The sequence below is a fragment of the Camelus bactrianus genome, chromosome X, assembly GCF_048773025.1.
Source record: "Camelus bactrianus isolate YW-2024 breed Bactrian camel chromosome X, ASM4877302v1, whole genome shotgun sequence".
Lineage (NCBI taxonomy): Eukaryota > Metazoa > Chordata > Mammalia > Artiodactyla > Camelidae > Camelus > Camelus bactrianus.
In genome coordinates, this window is record NC_133575.1 from 10,781,529 (window position 1) to 10,794,056 (window position 12,528).

The window sequence follows — 12,528 nt, forward strand, 5'->3', positions numbered from 1 at the left end:
CATAGGGAGGTAAAGTAACTTGCCAAGGGCACACAGCCTATAAATGTCACAGCCAAGATTCAAACTCAGTCAGTCATTTTGCATAATCCATGCTCTTATTCACATTATATTGCTTCTTCAATATAAAAAAATGTATCTTGATGGATATAAATTTATATACAATTGTATACACATAATTATCATGAGAGACAGACAAAATATATATTTTGTATACTTATTTCTGGTAGATTTTCTCATGTCATTTAAAATTATTTGTTTCCTTCTCCATTCCCCCTACCAGCCTCTAACACTTTCAAGGGCACCATTTTAATTTCCAAGGAGTGCTGTAACAAATTATCAAACTGGGTGCCTTAAAGCAGCAGAAATGTATGCTTTCACAATTCTGAAGGCTGAAGTATGAAATTAACCTGTAATAGGGCCACGTTTCCTCTGAAGGCTCTAGGGAAGAATCCTTCCTTGCCTCTTGGCTTCTCGTGTTGCTGGCAATCCTTGGCATTCCTTGGCCTACAGCCACATCACTCCAATTTCTGCCTCCATCTTCATACGGCCATCTTCTCTTTGAGTATCTCTCTCTAAATCTCTCTCTCCTTATAAGAACACCTTATAGGGCCCACCTTAATCCAGTATGACCTTATCTTTTTTTATTGAAGTATAGTTGATTTACAATATTATGTCAGTTTCAGGTATATAGCATAGTGATTCAATATTTTTAAAGATATACTCCATTAAAAGTTATCACAAAATAATGGCTTTAAGTCCCTGTGCTGTAAAATACATCCTTGTTGCTTATCTATTTTATACACAGTAGTTTGTATTTCTTAATTCCATACCCCTATCTTCCCCCTCTCCCCACCGCTCTCCCCACTGGCAACCACTAGTTTGTCTTCTACATCTGTGAGTCTATTTCTATTCTGCTATATACATTCATTTATTTTATCTTTTAGATTCCACATATAAGTAATACCATATGACACTTGTCTTTGACATTTCACTAAGCATAATATTCTCTAGGTCCATCCATGTTGCTGCAAAGGGCAGAATTTCATTTTTTTATGTGGCTGACATAAATATACACACACACACACACACACACATACACACACCACATCTTCTTTATCCATCCATCTGTTGATAGACACTTGGGTTGCTTCCATATCTCGGCTATTGTAAACAGTGCTGCTCTGAACACTGGGGTGCATGTATCTTTTAGAATTAGTGTTTTCATTTTTTCCAAGTATATGCCCAAGAGTGGAATTGCTGGATCATATGATAGTTCTATTTTTAGTTTTTTGAGGAACCTCCACACTGTTCTCCATAGTGGCTGCACCAAGTTACATTCCCACTAACAGTGTACAAGGGTTCCCTTTCTCCACACCCTCACCAATGTAAGTTATTTTTTGATGAAAGCCATTCTGACAGATGTGAGGTGATATCTCACTGTGGTTTTGATTTGCATTTCTCCGATGATTAGCAATGTTGAGCATTTTTTCATGTGCCTGATAGCCATCTGTATGTCTTCTATGGAGAAATGTCTATTCAGGTCTTCTGTCCTTTTTTTGATTGAGTTGTCTTTTTTTTTTATATTGACTTGTATGAGCTATTTATATATTTTGGATATTAAACCCTTGTCAGTCATATTATTTGCAAATATTTTCTCCCATTCCATAGGTTGTCTTTTCGTTTTGTTGATGGTTTCCTTAACTGTGCAAATGCTTTTAAATTTAATTAGGTCCCACTTGTTTATTTTTGCTTTTGTTTCCTTTGCCTTAGGAGACAGATTCAAAAAAAAATATTTTTGCAATTTATGTCAGAGTGTTCTGCCTGTTTTCCTCTAGGAGTTTTATAGTATCTAGTCTTACATTTAGGTCTTTAGTGCATTCTGAGTTTATTCTTGTATACGGTATTAGAGAATGCTCTAATTTCATTCTTTTACATGTAGCTGTCCTATTTTCCCAGAAACACTTATTGAAGAGACTGTCTTTTCTCCACTGTATATTCTTGCCTTCTTTGTCATAGATTAACTGACCACAGGTGTGTGGGTTTATTATGAGATCTCTGTTCTGTTCCATTGATCTGTCTGTCTGTTTTTGTGCCAGTACCATTCTGTTTTGATTAGTATAGCTTTGGGTATAATCTGAAGTCAAGGCAGGGGATACCTCCAGCTGTGTTCTTTTTTTCTCAAGATTGCTTTGGCAATTTGAGGTATTTTGTGATTCCATATAAATTTTAGGATTATTTGTTCTTTTTAAAAAATTTTTAATCTTTTTTATTTTAGTGGGAGGGAGGTAATTAGATTTATTTATTTGTTTATTATTAGAGGAAGTACTGGGGATTGAACCCAGGACCTCATGCTTACTAAGCATGCACTCCGCCACTTAAGCTATACCCTCCCCCTGGATTGTTTGTTCTTGTTCTGTGAAAAACATCATGCTATTTTGATAGGGATTGCATTAAATCTGTAGATGGCTTTGGGTAGTAGAGCCACTTCAGCAATATTCTTCCAGTCCAAGAGCACAGGATGTCTTTCCATTTCTTTGTATCATCTTCAATTTCCTTCATCAATGCTTTACAGTTTTCAGAGTATAGGTCAGTATGACCTCATCTTAACTAATTATATCTACAAAGATCCAATTTCCAAGTAAGTTCACAATCTGAGGTTCTTAGTGGATATGAATTTTGGGGGAACACTATTAACCCAGTACAGGCACCAACTGTGTTTAATTTTTACAGCCTTCTAGGCACCTCGCCCCGTGTAAGGTACATACAGATTCAGCCAGATACAGCTTAGTGGTTGAGCATGCAGGTGCTGGAGTGAGACTGCCTGGATCAAATCTTAGTTCCACCCTTACTAGCTGTGAGCCTCAGGGCAAAGTTTCCAAACTCTCTATGCATTGAAGTCCTAATGTGTAAATAGTACTTATTTCACAGAGTTCTAATGAGATTTAAATTCATTAATTCATGTCAAGTGCTTAGAACAACCATTAGCCCCGTAACAAGCATTCAACAAATAGTATTAGCATTATTTTTAGCCAACAAACACAATGAATATTTGTTAAATAAAACAATGAAATCAAGGAGTGTCAGAAAGCACTGAAAACAGCTTACATTTAAGCTGTTAATATTATAAAGTATTTTCACATCAGCCTTTTCTCTCTGCATGGTCTTTTTTAGAGCATCAGTGAACATTCAATTTAAAAGAAAGAAGGGCTGTAGGAGCAAAGAAGGTGAAAAGAAAAAGCTTGCTTTTCCTTCTCCCTCAGGGGGAAAAAATTCAAAAGAGCCAAGGAGAAGCAGTATTATTTGTAAGAGACCAATGCTAGGAAAATGGAAATGCTTTTCTGAAAGGAAGTAGAAGATTAATACCTGGAGGGTCTAAACTGTAATTATGGTATTGACCTCAGGAAAGCCTTGGATGGATCTATTTATTTTTCCTATTTTGCTCACCATTGTCATTAAAATGGGCTCACATGTAAGGGTCTGCAGACTGCAAATATCTCAACATCACACATCAAGACAGGCAAAAAAAGTCCTGTTAGTGGGTCCTAGGAGGTATCAAAGTGACATTCAGTATTTGGTGTTCCCACTAGTTCCCTCTTACCAGGAATTTTCTTAGTGGTTTTGGGGACTAATGTAACAAGCTGTTAATGAAGTGGCAAGGCAACATCAGGCTGCAAATCAACCTGAAGTTACCGTGTCCTGGCTCTATCCAGCCTGTGGGTTGACTGACCTCAGATTAAAAATGAATTAAGGCTGATTTACATCTTTCCTCTCTAGCCCCATTGAAGAGATGAACTTTTTTTGATTCCAGATATATCTTCTCAGCTTCTTTCCCTTCCAAGCTGTTCAGAATCCATCAACAATAGTCACCTTTCCTACTTGGTTGGACAAACACAACCCAGTGTTTTGCTGGGAGCCTCTGATGGCCTCCAAACCCAATAAAAGCATTGAAACTGATGACTGGGGACTCTGGATTGTTAAAAAACAGTCTTAACTCATCATAAATACATAAGGGGTACTTTGGGGCAGTTGGTGGACAAGTTGGAGATGTTCTTGAGGCCTTGTGGGGATCTGATTCTGTGGATCTATTTTTACTAAGTCATTCAGTGAAAACTCTTAATGTTCCATGTCCTCCTTCACTGAAAAACTGCACCAGCTGCAGAGAGTTTAAAATGGCTGGATCTTATTCTGGAATGGGAATGAGGAATGAGGCTGGAGAGAAAGGCAGGGATGAAACAATGAAGGCACATGCCTATTTAAGGATCTTGGAATTTCTCCTATGTAATGGTACGCCATTGTGAGGTTGTGAGCAGTGGAAGAACATGAGCAATTTTGCATTTCAGAACGTAATTCTGGCTGTAGAGTACAGAGGAAATCAGATGAAGATGAGAGAGGGGTGGTGGCTTAAGGTTTGGAACTAAATATTCCTGCTGTAACCTGACGAGGTCCGTCTACTGCTGAACAGAACCTACGCAAAGGAGGAAAACTGCTGGTCGAGACAAAGACAGAAACAAAATGGAACCTAGAAATTTGTATAAAAATTTTGGCTAGTTAAAATTTATCAAAATCTACCACGTGACCAGCTGAAAATTCAGCAACATTCTGATTCTGGTTACAATCCAGAGTTAAGCAGAGTACGCGAAACAGTAAGGATATGATCACTCTGTGGTTAAGAACATAAGATTTAGCATCGGACAGGACTGGGTTCAAGTCTCTAATGTGTCACTTTCTGTTCCTTTTTGTTTCTGTGCCTTTGATGTGTTGCTTCATCTCTCACATTCTCAGTGTCCCCATCTATAATGACAATAATGACAGGCACACCTGATTTGCAACGCCACTGTGAGATTCATGCACGTGAAGTGTTAGAACCTACAATATAGGGTTTGTGGCGAGGATCTTGTCCCCCAAACTCAGGGATCTCTTTCCATGTAGGGGGAACTCACTGGCGTATTTCTTCTGGCCACTCTCAGCCCCTCCCTGGAAAGGAAAAGTGACTGAATCTGACTGTGGAGTTTGAAAGTGTGCTCCTGCCCCCTCTTCTCTCCTTTCTCTTAGGGGACGGCCGATCTTCCAAAATTACATGTTGTGCTCTGGTCTTGCCATAGCTTTCAACATAATGGAAATGTTTTCTATAAAGGAAATGTTTTCAGCATTTTCCTTTGGGGGAAAGCCCACAGTTCTCCAGAACAACGTATGACTCAACAGATAAGTCTGAATAATTCTACAGAGCAAAATTTTAGAGCCTGCTCGCCCACAGATGTAAATCACATTTTCCAATATCAGCACTATTTATAATAAAAGTGACACAGGTATACCACGCAGAATGTATCTTTGGTTAATGTTTTCTCAGGAAAATGTCTCTTGGTTTTCAGTAGACAAACTTCACATGAGTACTTTTCAGGGGAATGAGGGTTGTATTAAAATAATTTATCACATTTATGCCTTAAAAAATCAATACAACCTTTTTAACAAGAGCATGCGGGAAACATCTCAAGCTTCGCTCCTAATACAATTGGCATTTAGAATAAATCAAATTTGGATGGATCAGAAGCACACATAGATATTTTGAAGTTGTCCAGAGTGTCAACAGAGGGGATTTGTGGCTAAGATGCTGTTGGCATTAAGAAAGACCTTATTGTAGGTAAAGCAATTACTTGTTAACAACCATATTAATTATTTGGTGCCAAGGAAGCAATGTTTTAAGCAACTTACTTCATGTTATGACAGTTTGTTCTTTACATATGGGCATTTTCATGTGTTTTAGTTGGTTGAGGGTTTGGGTTGACTGGTAATACATAGTAATTTTTCCCATTTAAAATAACTGGGAAAGGACTCTTTTAGCATCTTGTGCAGAACACCTAATTTCATTAACAGAAAACCAATTATTAAGCAGGAGATGTTTGCAGCTGGGCCTCCCATCTGCCTCACCTCTTCATCTGATTTTTTCAATTAATTCACGACTGAATGGAAAAAGCAGATGGCTGTTCGTTGGTCTCCACTAATAAATAGAATATGACAAAGTGATAGGATGTCACTTCTGGGATCGGGTTACAAAAGACTGTGATTTCAGTCTTGCTCTCTCTGATTCTTACTGCTTACTTGGTCTAAAGAAGCAAGTGGCCGTGTTTTGAACTGCCCTATGGAGAGGCCTATGTGGCAAGGAATTGAAGGAGTCCTGTGGCTGACACCCAGCAAGAAACTGAAGCCCTTTAGATCTATGAGGCCTACGAGAAAGTGAATCCTGCCAGCAAGCATATAAATGAGCTTAGAAACAAATCCTCCACCATTTGAGCCTTGAGATGATTGCAGTCCTGGCCAGCATTTTGATTGCAGCCTTTTAAAAGAGTCTGAGCCAGGGGACCCAGCTAAGCCCTGCACAGATTCCTCACCCACAGAAACTGCACAATAATAAATGTTAGTTGTATTAAGCTGCTAAGTTCTAAGGCAATCTGTTGTGCCACAATAGATAACTAATACATTCAGTAAATGTATGCTGATGAAAGAACAAATGCATGACTTAATTATTCCCCAAAGAGCTCAACTGATTTGGCTCCTTAAGTACTTACTGCTAGGAAACGGAGCAAGACTTTCTGAATCTGCTCTGGTGTTTATGGAAACGAAATAGGGCATGCGCCCAAAACTTGGTTGGATCCCATCAGTGTAAAGCAAGCCTAAATTCAGAGAATTTCTGTCTGGAAGGGAACATTGAGGTCATTAGCCAAATGCCCGCATTTTATAGAAATGGAAACTGAGGCTGAGAAGAGCTAAGTGACTTGCCCAGGGCCACAGGGTCCATGGAGGTGGCATACTGGATCCAGGACTTCTGATTCCCTCTCCAGGGCTCTTCTCCAGCATCCCATGGCAGTGTTTAGAGGACAGGAGTATCAGAAGGGCTGGGGAACCCTGAATATACAAAGTAAGGTTCAAGCAGGGCTTGGAAGAATGGTAGGGTTAGGGAAGGCACTACACATAAGGGGTACATGACAGAAAAACAGTGATGGGACTTTGTCTCCTGAAAATCAAAATCTCCAGGGTTTGGTCAATTATTCTGAAGGTCAAATGAAAGCTAAGGATGGAGAGGCCTTGCAAAGAAATGGCACCTACAAGGAGGAAAGGTCAGCAGAGAAAAAAGGACAAATCCTGATGGACAGGCAAACCAAGGAAGGAATATTTGCATGAGACTTTATGGCAGGCAGCCAGAGTGAATCTGGAAGTAAGAAAAATGGCTGGGCAGGGGAGGGGGAACTGGATGAAGGCAGTCAAAAGCTACAAACTTCCAGTTCTGAGATAAATAAGTACTAGGGATGTAATGTACATGATTAATATAATTAACACTGCTGTATGTTATATATGAAAGTTGTTAAGAGGATAAACCCTACGAGTTCTCATCACAAGGAAAATAATCTTTTCTCTATTTCCTTAATTTTCTATGTGAGATGATGGATATTCACTAAACTTGTAATCATTTCAAGATGTATGTAAGTCAAATCATTATGCTGTACACCTTAGACCTACACAGTGCTGTATGTCAATTATATCTCAACAAAACCGGAAGAAAAAAAAAGGAAGATGGGTGGGCAGGAAGAGATAGTGAGCGTCAGAATGTGGGAAACTTGCCAGTTTCACAGTCTTGAAGTAGAAGGAAAGCGGAAGGGCTTACGCCTATAGACAGAGGGTACGGATCCGGAGCTAAAACGTGCCAAAAGCCCTGATCTTGAGGCATCTGCATCGTCACTACATGACCGTACGGCTGTAGGATGGGGCTAGGTACTGATCAGTCTCCACAGCTGTACGAAACAGCCCTGTGATGGGCTAATTCAGCTCTGGGAACTAACATGTAAAATAAGGCCACAAGAAGCCAACTTTAAAGAAATTACTGAGAAATTGATTTCTTTAAGTGACTCATTCTTCAGACCCAGACTGAAGAATCCCAAATGTAACAGCCTACCATAATGAGGTCCGGTAGATTCTGCGATAATTACCTGGCTTCTGACGCGGACACTGAGGCATCAGAGAGGAGTCAAAAGGACAGTGGACTGGAGTCACAAGTCTGGTTTCTAGTTCAGCGTGACTGAACCTCTCTGCACTTCATTTTCTTCAACTGCCCAATAGAGATAGTAAAAGCTGCCTGTCCTATGTCACAAAGCTCCCAGGAGGGTTGAAGTTTGAAAAGCACAGAAGAGCTGTACAAATTCATGGCTATATATAAAAAGGGTTCTACTAAATTTCCCATTGTTGCCATGAAAAGGCCTTTCTTCATTCTGTAATGGCTTTCTTCACAAAGAACAAAGAGGTTCAAAGGCTAAATTACATTAAATTACATCACATTGTCACAGCACACGCAATAAATAATGGGGCTGACGATGATTCACAAAGATAATCAGATCAAGGCCCTGCCAAAGCAGAGTGTTCAACTCCTATGATTCTGGCCAGTAAGAGGAGGCAGGGAAGTAAGTCTTGAGGGTTTCAGCCATGGAAGAAGTACCAGAATCCAAATGATGGAAGCAGGAGGAAATGGTGGGATAAGCCTGGAGATTCCCCATGTGTATTAGTTAACGTAATGATAGCTGCTATAACAGATAAGCCCCCAAATCTCAGAGACTTTACACAATAGAAGTTTATCATTCTTCCCTCTTGCAAAGTCCAAATGGGCATTTCTGACAGGCAGGTAGCTTTCCTCTCTTCCAAGCCATGATTTGGGACCCAGGCTCCCTTGATGGCTTCAGCATCACCATGGGCTTAAAGGCCTATACTGAATTCTCCGTGTCTGTCTAGTATGCAAAAAAAGGTAGGGAGGAGAAGGAACACCTGCTTTCAACTACTCATGCCTGGAGATGACACACATCACTATCATGCACATGCCTGTGGTGAGAACTTGTCACATGGTCCCACTAGATACAAGCAGGATAGGAAATATAGTTCCTGCTTTGCCAGCAACAATGCAACACTGCAATAGGGGAGCTCAAATCTTAGGGAAACAGGTAGCATCTCTGCTCACTGCGGAATAGAGAGAACACAGCTCTCTACCACTTTGCATCCTTTCCTTTTCCCAGCATTTCTAGGCAATACACACATCAGAGGTTTTTATAGGTAGAAGTGTTACCAATAAAATAAATAGCGTTGCTTAGAAAGCACTGCTGTTTATCCTTAAATCATATGGAAACAGTCTGGCATGGTTCTAAATCTGAGATCAGAAGCTTATGGGAGGGCAAATTTTTTTTTTTAAGTTGGAAGGCTTTGAAGTCAAGTTAGGCTGGATTCTAATCTCTGCTCTAGCCCATACAGTAAGGAACCTTGCACAATTTATTTAACCCTTCTGAATCTCAGTGCCTCCAGCAGCAGCACAAGCTCAAATAATAAGATCCTGCCAGGACCATAAAAGGTATTTGCAAAATAGCGCCTCCCACAGCATCTACTGGAGTGGGACACATACATCCCCTACGGCCACCCGGCAATTCCATTCCCAGATATACACCCATCACATACACAAATTTACCAAAAGTCAAGTACCAGAAAATTCAGAGCAGCAGTGTTCATAAGAGCTAAAACATAAAAAACACACATATGCCCACCAAGAACAGACTGGACAAACAGATTGCAGTATATCTTACATGCAATACTACACAGCGATGAAAATGAATAAACTACAACTATGTGCACCAATATGGATGAATCTCACACATACTAAGCCAAAGTTATAAGTACACCTACTGTGTGATTCCATTTATAAACAGTTCCAGACTGATGAAATAAATATGCGGTCAAAAGTTCAAATGATGGTCCCTCGGAGGGGATTACTGAAGGGGTGCAGAGTGAGAACGGCTGGTATTGTTCTCTTCTGGAATGAGGGTGGGGGGCTGGTTACAAAGTGCATTCAGTTGGTGAAAATTCATTAATATACCTCAATAAAAAGTTTTTTAAATAGCATTCTTCCTCAGAGAGACTTGCATTGCTCACGAGTGTGTCACCAGCCTTTGAAAGGTGGCAAAAAAATGAAAAGGAGCAGAAGAGAAATGTGAAAGTAAACCCGAAAGAGGGAGGAGAGGTGGGGAGGATGCCTAATAAGGCTACAGAGGTATCTACCACTTTTCTAGAACCTGCCATTTTGTGTTACGTGTCCCAAATCCCTGACAATAACAAAAGGGTCCAGGACACTTTCCCACAGTGACACTGGCATTCTTGTTTGGGCTAAGTTTTATTGTTGCTAAAAATACAAGTCTTCCCTATGGGCAATCCACTACATGTCTTCCAGATTACAACGTGTCTTTCTGTTCCATATGCCACCCTGTCATTTCTGTCATTGTGATTCTTCTCTCCTGCGTCATTCTGGGGAGCGAGGGCTATATGTATGTGTGTCTATTGGGGGAGGGAGGGTGCTGATCCTTACTAATCCCAGTCCTGGCAATCTGTATCACTCACCCTCATCACCAGTGAGGGCTCCCAACTTCATGATCATGCAAAAAGCCTTCTCTGCTAATATCCCCCCCAGGGAGCCTAGCCTCTACAGGGGCAGCCATGTAATAACTTCAGCCTGTGCTCACTACACTTCTACGTATTTAATGAGACAGCCATCCATACCCATAAATACATGGCATGTGTAGTTATCACATAATAACAAAGGGTCAGTACGATCACAGCACTTGAAGTCATTGATCAACACATTCGCTTTCATTTTATGAGTATTTTATAAATGTTTGCCTCAGTAAGAACCTTAAAAGACCACCTTCCCATGTACTCTAGAAAGAACAGTGAGGCCAAGAGAGTTGGATAACTTGCTTTGAAACATAAAGATAGCTGTGGCAGAACCAAGACAAAAATCCAGATTTTCTGCCCCCTCTCCACCATCCTTTTCACTAACCCCATGCCTTTATAGGGCTTCTGTTTATCTCCACATGTCCTGGGCATAGAATGAACATGATTCTAGCATTCTCCATTTCCTGTTTCAACCAGAAGCCCCAGATCTGATGTCTACGTAAATAAGTCTCTTGGCTTTTGCCTTAGACAAATATACTGACTTAACGTTGTTAGGGAGTTTCTGAAGAAAGCTTTGTCAGTTAATTTTTTATTTCCTCAATTGTTGAGTTTTGTCTTTTTACTTTTTTGAAATATTTCTAAACTTAAAGATACAAGAATAGTATAAAGAACTTCTATATAACTTTACCCACACTGATCAATTTTTAACATTGGTCACAGCGGCTTCATATTCTCTCTTCCTCCTCCCCCCACCACCACACACACTCATACATTATTATTATTATGTATTCTTTGAGAGAGATTATTATTGTTATTTTTCTCTGAGACTATGTTGCATAAATCATGTCACTTTACCTCCTAGCACTTCAGTGCCTATTTCCTAAGAGAAAAGATATTTTCTTACATAACCACAATATAAAGATCAATGTTAAGAAAATTAACACTGTCACAATACCCTTATCTAGTCTATTGCTCATATTCCCATTTTTTCAGTTTTCCCATTGATGCCTTTTAGAGCGTTTCCACCACCCCGTCTAGGACCCCGTCCAGTATGACATACTACATTTGATTTTCACGCCTCTTTACTCTCCCCCAATCTGGAACGTTTCTTTAGTCTTTCTTTTCTTTCATGATACTGACATTTTTGAAAAATGTAGGCCTTTTTTTGGTCATAGAATGTCCTTTGATTTAGATTGTACCAATTAGTTTTCCTACATGATAAACCACCCTTAAACAGAAGCTTACAGCAAAAATTTATTACAATAAAAATTTATCATTTCGCATAATTTGTGGGACAGCCAAATGACCCTTACGGTTTGGGCCACCTGGGCTGCGGCGGGTGGTCTAGGACGACCTCCCTCACGTGTCTGGCAGTTGGCTGAATAGGAGCTGGGGTGAGAAGGATGACTTAGTTCCGTGTCTTTCATCATCTTAGCAGGCTAAGCCGGGCTCATTCCTGCGATGGGCTGCAGTTGTGACGCTCAGCAAGAGCACGAGCCCCAAGGCACACATGCTCTCCAAGCTTTCTGTGCATCACAGCTGTTCACGTCCCACTGGCCAAAGGAGGTCCCAAGTCCAGCCTGGAGTCAGTGTGGGAGAGCATGCCCATACATCATGCATAGAAGAAGTGGGACATCTGTGGCCATTTTTACAAGCTACCACAGCAGCTAAATGCAGGGGATAAAATTGTCTTTTTTTTAAGGGAGAAAATATGCTATTAATGGAAGAAATGAGAAGGCAAGACAGAAGCCTCCAAAATAGTGAGATATGAACACTTAAATTTATAACCTTGAAAGACTCTGAAATCAAGATGCCATGGCAGTGAGGGAAAAGGGCCTGTAACAAGCTGACTAGGAAAGGGTCCGTCACCCAGCTTTTTTGTATTGCTCAAAGGGGTCACATTTAAAAGCCTGTAAAAGAACTGCAGGGCTCACCCTCTGAAGCTCTAATGCACTTAACATAAACAACTGAATGCCAGAGAGTCCTGTGCAGAGTAATAGGTCCGTGTTATAAGAAAACAACAAGTAGGGAATGAGGAAAAGGGAAAGCGATGCCCTC